Below are 15045 nucleotides of genomic sequence, written 5' to 3' on the forward strand. Positions count from 1 at the left end.
GGCCATGCAAATGTCACCAGAAGCTTCAAATGATTTTGTGACCTTACGCATCAAACAAGGGCATTGTGATTTTGTGTTTTATAGGGTGTTTTTTTTAAAAAAAGTAATGTAAAGTCATCTTTCCAAATGAACCAGATATCCAGTTTCTTTAAAAAAACACAACCCTGAAATATTGTAGGATGGTGGGGAGCAGAACAGATAAGAGGTGTAGCCCCAGCTTTGTTTGCCAGCAGATAGAGTCCAGAAACCTCTTATATGATGTTCGTACAGTAAGTTTCTCACATGGACTTGAATGATTTATTGAAAAGAACAAATGAGGACTAATCCTGTGCAAGGACACCCTGTTCTTCATAATTGCTTGCTAGCCCTCTCTTTTCATTCAACTTATGTGGCTGCTGAATGTGGGCTGTGACTGTGGCTGCAGTGGAAGATCAACGTGTTGTACTGCTACTGCTTCATACTACAGCTCAGGTGTTCTGCATGGTGACCCCTAGCTTAGGTGTTCTGTCTTGGCTGTTTGAAGCCCACATGTTTGGGCCAAGCACAGTAGGCTTGTGGAAATCCTTCCTTTCTGTGCCCCATGGCCATCCACTGGTGGGTGGAGGAAACCGTGGGCCTGATCTAAGCTGTGCTGTCCTGATAATGAGTGGAAGCTGTACTGCAGCAGGCCCAGGCCTGGCCCTGTTATTAGGTCAAAGAAGACCCTGGATGGATTTGGGTGGTAGGGGAACAAGAGAGTCCTGCTGCTGTGGCTCACATCCCATACCTGTTTACTTCCTGTGTCCCCTTAGGTCAGAATGACCTGGTGGCTCACAGTCATCAGTTGCAGATTGTGCTGATCCTGCTTCTGCTGCCCACAGAAACCTCTTTGAACAGTGCAAAGCTATGCACACCTTTTGGGGCCCAGCTAGCTCAGCCACCCCACAAATTCCCTTCCCATAAAGCCTCATCTAAGAGCAAGCCAAAGAGTGGGCAGCTTGTTTGCTTGCCTGCTTACTGACCAGCCAACCAAATGGCTGACCAATGAGCCAATTGGTGCAGCAGCCACATCATAAGATGCTTCACGTTGTGGCTGCCACAACAGGTGCAACACAAAGCACCTGTTGCTCTTGCTGTGCTGGCAGAGAAGAGGCATGGAGGCAGTATGGCAAGAGGAGCAGACATCACCCGGCCAGCCACTGTCTGACCCAAGCAACCAGATAAAGGGGTCGTGAATGGCTGGGTGAGTGTGCATTGGGCATGTGGGATGTACTGGACACTGTGTAATTCATGTATTTTGTTGACAGAGTAATGGAGAGATTTAACTGTTTGCCCCATATTAAATCCCTTATTGATTTGTCATGTAATTAACAGGTTCATTTCTGTACTGCAATATCAGCAAAGTATATCCAAGCTTAGTGCATCAGCACAGCCTGATCCAAAAGCAAGAGTTTAATTAAACTGTGCTAATTGTTGCAGTGCAATAATGTTTCCCCATGCCTTCTTCTGAAGCTACAGGACCATAGTCTTTAGTTTTGTTCATGCTTCATCACGCTTACTGTGACTGGTAAGCAACTAAAATTGGATAATCATTCATTCCCTTACTGTGGGGAAGCAGAATAGGACCCTTTGCAGCCTTTTAGAGTAAACATCCACAAACAACCTGGATATATGATGCAGCAGCAAGTTTCCTGAGGTCCCGACAATACCTGATTTCTGTAACTGTGATGTATTGGTGGCCTGTCAGGTAGCTTGATCAGTTAGAGAAAGTTAAGTTGGGTTGATGGATGTTGTACATTTATAATAATAATAATAATAATAATTTGATATTTATACCCCGCCCTCCCCAGCCAAGGCCGGGCTCAGAGCGGCTTACAAGCAATAATAAAAACAAGATGAATGATTACAACTTAAAAACAAAAATAAAATACAACATTAAAATAATGGAACATTAAGATATTAAAATGTAGCCTCATTGCAGGAGGAGAAGGAAAAGAAAGGGGAAAAAAAGAGAGGGAGGGAATCAAATTGGCTCCAAGCCAAAGGCCAGGCGGAACAACTCTGTCTTGCAGGCCCTGCGGAAAGAAATCAGATCCTGCAGGGCCCTGGTCTCATGAGGCAGAGCGTTCCACCAGGCCGGAGCCAGAGTTGAAAAGGCCCTGGCTCTGGTTGAAGCCAATCTAACTTCCTTAGGGCCTGGGACCACTAGGGTGTTGTTATTTATGGACCTTGAGGCTCTCTGTGGGGCATACCAGGAGAGGCGGTCCCGTAGGTATGAGGGTCCTAGGCCGTGAAGGGCTTTAAAGGTCAAAAGCAGCACCTTAAATCTGACCCTGTACCCCACCGGGAGCCAGTGCAGCTTGAAAAGCACTGGGTGAATATGCTCCCATGGCAGAGACCCCGTGAGGAGCCTCGCTGCAGCATTCTGTACCCGCTGGAGTTTCTGGGACAGCTTCAAGGGCAGCCCCGCATAAAGCGAATTACAGTAGTCAAGCCTGGAGATGACCGTCGCATGGATCACTGTGGCCAGGTCGGGGCGGGAAAGGTAAGGGACCAACTGCTTGATGCGGCGAAGGTGGAAAAATGTCGCCTTGGCTGTTGCTGTAACTTGCGCCTCCATGGAAAGGGAGGCGTCAAGGATTACACCCAAACTCGTAACGGAAGGCAATGGCACTAATTGGGCCCCCGCAAGAGAAGGGAGTTGGTCCCTCATCCCCATGCCATCCCGACCTAGCCATAGGACCTCTGTGTTTGAAGGATTTAGTTTCAATCGGCTCCCACGAAACCAGCCACAGCTTCCAAACATCTGGTCAGTGTGTTCGGGGCCGAGTCAGTGTGGCCATCCATCAGCAGATAGAGCTGAGTGTCATCAGCATATTGGTGACAGCCCAGCCCAAAGCTCCGGATAATCTGGGCAAGGGGGCGCATAAAGATGTTAAAAAGCATTGGGGAGAGAATTGCGCCCTGCGGCACTCCACACACCAAGGAGTGGCGCGACGACATTTCCCTCCCCTGTGCCACCCTCTGTCCCCGACCAGAGATAAAAGAGCACAACCAGTTACGGGCTATGCCCTGTATCCCCACGTCTGCGAGACAGTGGTCCAGAAGATCATGATCGACCATGTCAAAGGCTGCTGACAAATCTAAAAGGATCAGCAGTCCTGACCCGCCTCGATCCAGTTGTCTACGGAGATCATCTGTTAGGGCAATCAGAGCCGTCTCCGTCCCAAAACCAGGACGGAAACCGGACTGAAATGGATCTAATGCCGATGTTTCCTCCAGAAACCTACCAAGCTGTTCAGCAACCGCTCTCTCAATTACCTTACCCAGGTATGGAAGATTTGAAACTGGGTGGTAATTGGATAGGTCTAAGGGATCTAATGAAGTTTTTTTTAAGAGTGGACACACCACTGCTTCCTTCAGTTCCCCTGGGAATGTCCCCGTGTCAAGGGACAAATTGATAATTTCAACCAGGGGGGTCCGCGCAACATCTGGACACTCCCTAATCAGCCAAGACGGGCACGGATCAAGGAGGCAGGTGGTGGGCCTACCAACTTGGAGGAATCTATCCACATCAGTAGGGAGTATCCGATCGAAATGGTCCAACACTGGACCTGAAGTCAGTTGAGGGGCCTCCAGTTCAGTCACTGTATCTAAATTGGCAGGGAGGTCGCGGCGGAGCAACAGGACTTTCTCCGCAAAAAAACTCGCGAATGCCTCACAGCTGTGGGTCGAATTTGTGCTTAAATTTGGTTGTCCTCCTAAGGACGTGTTTATGGGTGTTTGTCAGTTCAGTATCTGTTCTAAATTACCACACTGAATCTGGAACTTCATGCTGAAGACAACACATGGTACCAGTAGTGAAATATATTTCATGAGGGTACTATGGAATATTTGAAGGTTTTGCATGCTTTACCTTTTTCATCTGAGGCAGCTGAGGAATAAAATAAGGGAAAGTCTGATTATAGCAAGACAGCAGGGACACTGACATATTACACTCCATATCTCCCAATACTCTGTCTTGCTTCTCCACAGGATTGCAAATATACCCTTTAACCTCACCCACTTCCATCTACCCTCTTCTCAGTTCCTCCTCTCCAGCTTTTTTCTCCCCAGTTGCCAAGTCCTAAAACTGTCTCTCTCCCCGCACCCAGACATATTCTCTTTCTCTCCCCGCTCCCCGTCACCAAAGGACTAAAACTGTCACACAAATAGAGACCCACCAAGGCCTTCCCTTATCACCTCCAAGTCTTTTGCTATACAGTGGTACCTCAGTTTCAAACATAATCCATTCCAGAAGACCGTTTAACTTCCAAAATGTTTGAAAACTAAAGCATTTACTTCCAGAAGCATTCACTTATGGGAAACTCAATACCGAAGCTGCGTGGCACACAGGGGCATAGGAAAGGGGGGGAGGGGCGGTCCACCCCAGGTGCCATCATGGAGGGGGATGACAAATTATCAAGGAACAATTATTGCTCTACTAGGGTGGCTCATGAAAAACTTTTTTTTGAAAATGCCTGCTCCAAAGGTCTTACTACACTGGGGATTATATAGCTATATATAAAATTTCATGAATATCAGTTAATATCTTGACCCTCCTCCACGAAAATAGCTGTTTACTTGGTCGTTTTCCTATGTCGTGAAGGCTGAAATTTCAATTCATTGGAGCAGGGTCAAGATATTAACTGATATGCATGAAATCGAATCCACATTCCTTTGTAAGAAAAGATGAAATAATCTAAAACCATTTTTGCAGGCAAAAAAAAAAAAAAATCAGTGTGTGTGGGAAGGGGGGAGTTGACAAGAAATTTTGCACACCTGACCTTACTACGCCTCTGGTGGCACATTCGATTTCTGAAAAGCGTTTGAAAACCAAAACAAGTACTTCCGGGTTTTCGGCGTTCGAAAATCGAAACGTTTGACCTCCAAGACATTCAAAAACTGAGGTAACACTGTATAAGTGGGAGGAAGGTCTAAAAATGATCACGTTTGCTAACTTAATGCTTTGTGGTTATTCCTGCTAGTGTGGTGAAAGCAGGGGCATATCTAGGGGTTGGTCAGGTTGGCCCCTGACAAGGGTGCAGCCTGAGTTTGTGTGTGCAAAAAGTGCACCGCTCCAATCTGGCTCGGAATCAGAGAGGCTAAGAGAAATGTCCCAATTTTCATCTGAGGTGCGTTGGAGGGTATAAGAATTCAACGTGACTTCCAGGTAAGTGTGCATATATTGTGTAGCCTTAATTTGGATCCAAGTCTTAGTTGGGCTGATGTAGTTAACAATTAACTTGTCTAGTTGCTGGAGAGAACTGTCTTACTGTAACGGTGGCGCTTTCTAGCTTCTTCTGAGGCCTGCTGATGTCTGTTGGCAATCTTGCTTTCTCTCTTCCCATCAGGAGCCCATAATGCAAGGTAATAGCACCACTAAACCCAGTCTCTCTCCAAAGTCTGCATCATGGTGATCTACAGATTAGCCCTTTGATAAAAGAAAGCTGGGCACCTGCTTCTCCACAGGAACTACTTACCTGCCTCTCTAATTTACCTTCAAGTAGTTATTTTTTAAAAATATAAAGAATTGATTTTTCCCCCCACAAGAAGGGAATAGTGTCTTTCTCTCTCCAGGTGCTGAGAATTTATACCACTATTTGACAAGCTTCAAACTTACTTTGGCACCTGAGAGAGCTAACTGTGTGTGAGAGAGACAAAAGATAGTGGCGCTCTCTCTCTCTCTCTCTCTGTGTGTGTGTGTATATATATATATATATATATATATATATATGCTTTCGTAGATTTTCACGGGTACAGGAATGCAGGTTTTGGTGTCCTCGGGTGTCTTCCCGTGTAAAAGTTGGGGTGTCTAGGCGACGTTTCGACGAGGTCTCACTCGTCATCTTCAGGCTGGTGCTTTCGGCTTCTTGTTACTGGAACAGAGCGGGATCTCAATGTTTGAGTTCCTATAAATACTGTAGAGGGGGTGTGGTGTCTAGCCTCCAATGTTCTGGGCAGAGAGGAAGTTCCCAGGCTAGTGTGCCTTTTCTTCTTTTGTTCCTTAATTACTTGAGAGATACCTTGATACCAAATTGCTCTTTAACACGGAACATCACCACAAGAGAATAATCATGGAAGCCATCGAGATAGAGAAACACCCTCACAACATGAACAAGCGTGACGACACATCCCGCTTGCCAGACATCTGGAAATTAGCCCTCCCCACAAAAACTGACACCAGATCCAGAGGCACACAGAACGCCAACACCAATCAACCACACCAGACCCAAACCCAGACCCTCTCCACAGATGAATTAATGACACCATCCAGTAGCCAATCCATGGTGGCACCTCCGGATGCTGCACCCCCCTGCAATCCCTACACAGATCTGGCTGACACAAGCCACAAAACCACAGCTCGCCCCTATACACGAAGCCAAGCCAAAGCACAACTAAGTGCAATACAGCCATCTTCTCAGGAAAACTCTTCACAAAGTTCAAGAGGTCAAGACACAAAGACTTTAGCAACTAATCCACACCTAATGACCCACCTAAGTGGTACTCAGGATATCACTCAAGAAATCACTCAAGGTATCTCTCAAGTAATTAAGGAACAAAAGAAGAAAAGGCACACTAGCCTGGGAACTTCCTCTCTGCCCAGAACATTGGAGGCTAGACACCACACCCCCTCTACAGTATTTATAGGAACTCAAACATTGAGATCCCGCTCTGTTCCAGTAACAAGAAGCCGAAAGCACCAGCCTGAAGATGACGAGTGAGACCTCGTCGAAACGTCGCCTAGACACCCCAACTTTTACACGGGAAGACACCCGAGGACACCAAAACCTGCATATATATATATATATATATATATATATGAAGCCTGCCACAGTGTTACAGTCCCCAGCAACCCTTAACAAACTCCATTACCTAGAATTCTTTGAGGAAAAGAATGGGATTCAAAGTTATAGTGTGTACACCGGCTAATTAAATCACCACAGTGATATAAAAAACGAATGTCATAATTTCCCATCATTTTGGAATCTAAAGGAAAATTACAGTAAATAATCAGACAGATTAAAGGATCTGTTAGGGTCTGAAGCATTAGCCTTACGCTTTTAGTGAGTAACATTTCTGCTGTCCCTTGAGCTAGTGTGTCAAGTGTCCAGCAATAAAGCAAAGTATGCAGCAGGCGCAAAAACATGGGCTCCAATTAGTTGCAACTTCTTGCACATGGAAGGTGCTTAGCTGAGCACAAGCTGAAGGTAACTCAGGTTCCTGTGCTGTTAAACGTTTGCTGCACAATAATAACACGTGCCCTCCCCGCCTCCCACAGAGGGAGAGATGCAGATCTTGGAATCTTGGCCTCCAAGATGTGGAGGGGAGGAAAAAAGAAAAAACAGGACATTCTGGTATGAAACCAGAAGCCAGGATGGCTTCTGTAATTCCAGGACTGTCCCTGGAAAATCGGGACACTTGGATGGTGTGTTTATGATGTTTGTCAGGGAACTGCCATCAGCTCAGAGGCGAGAGATGGAAGGGCAGTTGTGTTATAGGGAGCCTCCGAAAATCTTGTGAAGCAGTTCCTCTTCTGGCGAGGAGGGAAGCCCCACCTCCAGTGGAGAAGAAGTGCAAGGGCCAGAGGATGCTAGGGAGAGCCTTAACCCTGAGCCTGAGCAAGCCGGAGAGGCGGGAAGCGCGCCCTTGCCAGCGCCCATTCTGTGCAGTAGTCTTCGGTGCAGGGAGGGGCGGAAAAGGCTGTAGTGACACGACTTTTATGCTGGGGGAGGTACAAAGACCAACCACTCCTGGATTCTGCTAGCGATTGAGCCAGACATGAACTTACGACACTCTTCACTGTAAATAGTTTGCACCAAGAATAAAGCTTGTAAAAGACAGGTCGGAGTCTTGCCTGGTTACTCTCGAGCAACCACCCCATCCTCTGACAATGTTTATAGATTTTAGGAGAAAATGAGAAGAACTGGGAGGAAGGTTCTCTGGTCCAGCTAAAACTCAGAGATAAAATGGACAGTAAACCTGCACAAGTGAGGGATTCTGGGTGCAGCAGGGCAGTTTGTTGGAGCTGTGCCTTAGGTACTCATTGAGAGGAAGCAGCAAACTTGGAACAAGGAAATAGGAATCACTCCAGGGGTCAGAGCCAAGAGTGGTGGTGGTGTCAAGCCAAGAGTCTTACCAAGGCTATAGCCAGGAAAGGCTTATCACTGCTCTGGCAAAAATCCCAGTCTGAGCAGGAAGACTTCAATCCAGTCTCATTAAAGAAGGCAGGTCAAATGATGATCTTGTTTGCAATAAAGACTGCTTCCAGAGGCATGAAATATCAGGATGCTGTTTGTTCCAGGGATGAGCTGAGAGGAGACGTTTAACGTCTCTCTAGTTTGGCACTGAGTGACAGCTTGGCTTCTGGTTGGAAGCAAAAGAGGTAAAGGAAGCAGTCAATCAGGCATCTTCTAATCATTCACACGCTGTGATTCCGCATTTTCTAGTAGCAGTTGACTGTAGCCCTTCAGGTGGAGAAAACCCTGCTTGCCTAGGTTTCCTCTTTCTTTTTTTTGGTATATGCATTTTTCATTTTCCATTGGTCCAGCTTGCTTCTCAAAAAAATGGAAAGCAAAGAAAAAGCAGGGAGGGCGAGGGGAACTAGAATATTTTATAGTCCAGTGAACTTTAATTAATATCTCTTGACAGTGGTTGTGCCTGCAAATCTTCCTAGCTTTTGAGTTGTTTCAAAACATCTTTTTTTTCTACATAGAGAGAATCTTAAGCTGGGGAAAATGTAGATGCTACCATTTGTGAAGTGCTGGGGGAGACTTTCCCTATACCTACCTCTTTGAGAGAGGTGTCATTTGTGATATATGCTCTTCTGACAAAGTAAATGCTGTGTGCTTTACAGAGACAGTATCATTCCCCTCCCTCAGTGCTTTTTTTCCTTAAAAAATGTTTAGGGGTACTGTCATTTTGACTCAAGAAAATCACCATTTTATAGTTCAAATCAGGAAAAATAAATACAGTAAACAGACAAAAGTACTAAGATTCACAAAATGTTTAGGGGGATGCGTACCCCTGCGTCCCCCCCCCCCAGAAAAAGCACTGCAAAAATCATCCACCAGCTTCTAGCAGATATAGAGGGTGGGTGGAGCTGAGAATCTCAACAGTGGAAAGGATGTAATGGTTAAAGCATGGACCACCAACCTAGTGCCCATGGGCATCAGTGTACCCACTAGTATTTCCTATTAGTAAACATCACCTCAAATTCATGACGGTTCGCTTTTCCTGATCAGTTTCTGTTTGCTGTAGCTCAGACTCTCTTGCACTGAACACAGATCCTGAACATGCCTACATTTTGTTGGATGCCACATACCCATATATTCTGGACAGAGGAGTAAAGAGCTGTGCTCTGTGAATGAGGCCAGTGGTGACTAGTGTCTGTGCCTTTTTCCACAGATGGAGGCAGCGAGCATGCCCATACCATTTTGTGTTCCCATTTCTGCTCTTTCAGATATAGCAGTTATTCTGTTTTATTTTACACTCCCAACAACCACCGTTTTGTCCCTGTTTCCCATGGCACTTTCTCAAAATCCAAAATATACCTATTGGTCCAAAAAGACTGGTGACCGCTGGGCTACAGTGCCAGTCTAGGACAGGGAAGACCCAGCTTGAAATCCTCAGTCAGCCATGAAACTAAGCCTTGTGACCTTGTGGCAGTCACTATCGGTCACAGCCTAGCCTACCTCATAGGGGTGTTGTGAAGATAAGAAAATGGATATAGATCTATGTATCTCACCCATAGAGCTGCTTCCTGGAAAAGTGTGAAAGAGAGATAGCAAACAAAAAACCAAACATTTCATAAGTGTGAAAGAGGCCACATCGGAATTATGCCTGCAATCTGATACCCACTTAAGGTAAAGGTAAAGGGACCCCTGACCATTAGGTCCAGTCGTGGCCGAGGGAGCCGGCGTACAGCTTCCGGGTCATGTGGCCAGCATGACTAAGCTGCTTCTGGCGAACCAGAGCGGTGGACGGAAATGCCGTTTACCTTCCCGCCGGAGCTACTTGCACTTTGACGTGCTTTCAAACTGCTAGGTTGGCAGGAGCAGGGACCAAGCAATGGGAGCTCACCCCATCATGGGGATTCGAACTGCTGACCTTCTAATCGGCAAGTCCTAGGCTCTGTGGTTTAACCCACAGTGCCACCCACATCCCTTGATGACCACTTACTTATGAGTAAATTGATTGATTTCAATAACTTCTGAGTGAACATGATTAGGATCACAGAGTCAGGCACAATTGAAAGAGGTAACCACATTATGCTCTCTAGACAGGAAGATGTGTGTGGGAGGTGTATTTTATTAAGTAATCCTAGGTTTTAGCATAGAAAATGGCTTCTTGTGGGAGCTTAAGAAATATCACCATCATGCCAGAGGGAAATAAAAGAGTAACGTAAATGTACCCCTGCCCGTACGGGCCACTCTAGGCTTGTGCGCTCATCTCACTTAAGAGGCCGGGAGCCAGCGCTGTCCGGAGACACTTCCGGGTCACATGGCCAGCGTGACGAAGCTGCTCTGGCGAGCCAGCACCAGCGCAGCACACGGAAACGCCATTTACCTTCCCGCTGTAAAGCAGTACCTATTTATCTACTTGCACTTAGGGGTGCTTTCGAACTGCTAGGTGGGCAGGAGCTGGGACCGAAAGACGGGAGCTCACCCCGCCGCGGGGATTCGAACCGCCGACCATACGATCGGCAAGTCCTAGGCACTGAGGTTTTACCCACAGGGCCACCCGCGTCCCCAATAAAAGAGTGGTGTCATTTAAATATTGACTATTAAATATATTGCTGTGACCAGGCGGATCAGAAAGTTGCAGACCTCAGTTAAGATGCAAAAACCTCTGGTTTGTTAAGCAAGGAGCAAGATGTAGGAATTGGATATATTTTTAGCAGTGGCTAATGACTTGTCTCTGCCTGCAATTGGCTTTAAGTGGAAGGGCATTTCAGGTGTCTCTGACAGTGATGAAAGCCTATAACTGACCCTGGTGTAGTGGCAATGCACTCACATTCCCACTTGAGGCTTGCGAGGGGATTAACTGGTAAGTATATAGAAGTAATTACTTTGGTACCTGAATAGATCCAAGTCTTATGTGCCCATGACACAGCGAGCCTTGACCTGGGAAAAGGAATCTAGGCAGAAGACTTGGATCAAATAACACTACACAAGTCCAACAAGTGCATCTTTAGTGTATGCTAAGGAAATGGGGGAGGTGGTGTCGCTTCTTTGCGACTTGTATAAGAAAGAAAAATCTTCAATAAAAGCTTTCTGTTTTTTAAGGGTTTCCATAGCTTTTCTGATCAGAACCCTGGTCCATAAAAAACCCAGCTGGTTGTTTCTAATGGTGAACAGTCCTGCCTGCTACCAAGGAAGTATCAGTATTAGGACGCCAGCAGCAAATTGTTGCATTCTCAGATTCTGCAGTTTAAAGCGATGCCCAGCTGTACTGAGGCAATGCTGTCTATCAGTTTGCTGCTGCTGCTGCTTCTTCTTCTTCTTCTTCTTCTTCTTCTTCTTCTTCTTCTTCTTCTTCTTCTTCTTCTTCTTCATTGAATTTATATACCGCCCTATACCTGGGGGTCTCAGAGCAGTTCACTTAATAAAAGCAAGATATAACATTATGTTTGCTGACTGGAAACAGTTATGGACCACAGGTATGAAGTTTACGGCATGTAATGCTTTAAGAGAGAATATTATGAAAATGATTTACAGGTGGTACATGACCCCAGTCAAGCTTGCAAAAATTTATCATTTGCCCGATAATAAATGTTGGAAATGTAAAGAAAATGAAGGTAAATTATTTCACCTTTGGTGGACGTGCCCAAGGATTAAGGCTTTCTGGGAAATGATATATAATGAAATGAAAAAGATATTTAAATATACCTTCCTGAAGAAACCAGAGGCTTTTCTCCTGGGCATGGTTGGCCAATTGGTGTCAAAGAAGGATAGAACTTTTTTTATGTATGCTACAACAGCAGCAAGAATACTTATTGCGAAGTATTGGAAGACACAGGATCTACCCACTCTGGAAGAATGGCAGATGAAGGTGATAGTCTATTTGGGACTGGCAGAAATGACCGGCAGAATCTGAGACCAGGGAGAAGAGTCAGCGGAAGAAGATTGGAAGAAATTTAAAGACTATCTACAGAAATATTATAAAATTAATGAATGTTAGAATGATGTTGGATAGAAATTAAGTGGTTTTCAGCTGTGATGTTATAAGAGAATATGGAAAAAAGGTTCAGAAGTAGGTTTAAAAAATATAGATACGGATTTGCTGAACTAACAATTGAATTGGAATACAAAAAAGGGAGGTATGAGGAGGTCTGGGAAATAAGTTAATGAAAAATAAGTTATTGAAATTTTGTGTGTTTTTAAGTTTTTTTCTGTTTTTGGTTATATTTTTCTTTTTTCTTTCTGATTTTCTTTTTATTGTATTAATATTGAAAACTTTAATAAATATCTTATAAAAAAGCAAGATATAAAACCACAAAATACATAATAAAAACAAAAACAACAACCCAGTAGCATGCCCCCCCCCCCAACATTTTAAAAGGGCACAGGATGCAATGCAATGCAAGGGCCATTTCCATTCCCCACAGACACTATCAGATGCTAAAGTGCTAACATGGCACATTTGTGCTATCCTGGAAAGAATGGAAACCACTGGCTTTGCAGTACACAGACAACAAAGACTGTTGTGCCACAGCTGCACTAAGTCAGCTTTCCTCTTTTGAAGGAAGGACTTGGGGGGGGGGGGGATCTGGCTGTTTTAGTGGGCTGTTCACTGTAGGTTTTCCTACATTTACCTAACATTGTTGCTTCATAGGAGAAAATTCCCTGCAAAAGAATTTAGGTGCAAATTGTTCCATCTCGTGTTGATCCCTGAGTGTAGTCCACTGCACAGCAGATGCATCTTAAGATCAGGCTCCTCATATCCATGTAATCCACATATCTTACATATCTTTTGCAGATCTTATCACACACTACAGAACTTAACTGCAAGCACAAGGTATCCCTAAGTGGACATATGGGAAGGGGGAGAAGTGCCAAGTTCTGCATTTAGGAAAAAACAAAATCAAATGCACGGATAAGGGATATCCTGATCTTAAGGTAACTGATCGTAAGCTGAGCATGGCTTGGCAGTGTGCTGTGGCTACAAAAAAGGATAAGGCAATTTTCTGCAGGACTAGAACTTAATTGGCTCTTAAATTAGAGGAGGGTAGATTTGGACTGACCATTAGGAGAAATTCAATTACAGTAGAGCTGTTTGCCTAGAGCAGACATGTCCAGTGCATCGTTTGCAACCAACAGGTAGCTCCTGTGATGAATTCTGGTCAATTGCCACCCGCCCTCCACTGGGAGATGTTGAGAGGGACTGTTTTGATGCCCACCCCTGTCCTGTTGGCACCTGCCCACCCACCCTGCACCCATCTCTGCACCCTCGGGGGAAGCAGCCAGCACCCGCCCACCCTGCACCCATCCCTGGGTGGGAGATCACTGCCAGTTTTTCTATTGGATTGTGGACCACAGTCAACTTCAAGTTAGACATGCCTGGCTTAGAGGGTTGATGAGCTGTCCCTCACTGAAGATCTTTCATTAGAGTTTATACAGCAATGTGCTGGAGATGCTCTAGCACGGGATTTCTTGAACTGAGCAGTGGACTGAACTACATGGCCTGCAGGGACCCCCTCCAACTCTATGGTTCTAGCTACATCTGGGGACTGAGCCATTCCCTGCCCCATCACTGAGCACCTATTTTTATCCTGATGATATCATGCTAGTTTGTAGCAGGGAACTAATCCAATTCCTACTCCACACATTTCGCTGACCTGTATTCTGGCTGAACAGTATCGAGAGAAATTACTTCCAGACCATGTATGGGGAGATGAACTATTCATGCAATAATTATTCACGCCATGGGAGGAAAAATACCCAATTATCATAATAAATAACCACTTTCTGCCCACTGAGCCTGCAATAGAAATGGCTAAAAGTCATTAAATCTAAAAAGGAGTTCTAAAGTGGAGTGGCGGAAACCATAATTCAAAATTAAATAAAAGATGGAGGTCAAATCTTAGCTCCACTGAATTCTGTTATTCAGCACATTCTGACTTCAGCGTATCCCCTTTTCAAAGGAGGGAGAGGGGGCTGCAAGAGCAGAGATATGTCAGAACTCGCCCCACAACTGAAGCTGGTCATTTAATGCCTTCACTGTCCTTAGAACTGATATTAGCCAGGCACCTACACTGTATTCTTTCCAGAAGACATTCTTATTTTGACAAACCTACTTAGATGTTTAGAATGCTTGTATGAGTTTTAATTTTATTTAGTCTATTCCGCTGTGGTTTTAAGTTTCTGTATGTTTTAATTTATGGCTGTAAACTTTTTAGTGGTAATTTTATTTTTCTCTTTTTTTGTAAACCATGTTGAGTTTTTTATTCCCTACAATCAAGCAGTATATAAATTTAAATAAATAAACAAAGGAGATTTAAAAAAGGAGGCAGAAATATCTGAGAATCTGCATCTCTGCCATGGTTTTGCCACTGGAGCACTTGCAAAGATCCTAGCTGAGGACCCAACAGCTCATGGTCCTATAGCAGGGATGGAGGAAACTGTGGTCCTCCAGATATTGTTCTCCAACTCCCATGATTCCCAACCAGCATGGCCAATGGTCAAGAATCATGGGGCAGTGGTGTAGCGTGGGTTGTCAGCACCCGGGGCAAGGCAAGAAATTTGCGCCCCCTAACCCGTGGATTGCAGAAGCCATGCTCATTCTTCTTCAGCAATTTTGTTCCTTTTTTGGTGTAGTGGTTCATTTCAGTCTTTCTTTATTTGTGGTCCAGTTTCCCCTCTTACAGGAAATCCAAACATCAAAGAAAAGTTACAATAATGTCAAAAGACGACTAAAGAATAAAAGTGCCAAACATATAAGAGTTTCAATTCAATTCAATAGCTAAGGAAAAGCCCAATTCAATTAATAAATATGAAGAATGGAATAATAAAGACACAACACACA

This window comes from Podarcis gaigeae (assembly GCF_964106915.1).
Source record: "Podarcis gaigeae genome assembly, chromosome: 6".
Taxonomy (NCBI): domain Eukaryota; kingdom Metazoa; phylum Chordata; class Lepidosauria; order Squamata; family Lacertidae; genus Podarcis; species Podarcis gaigeae.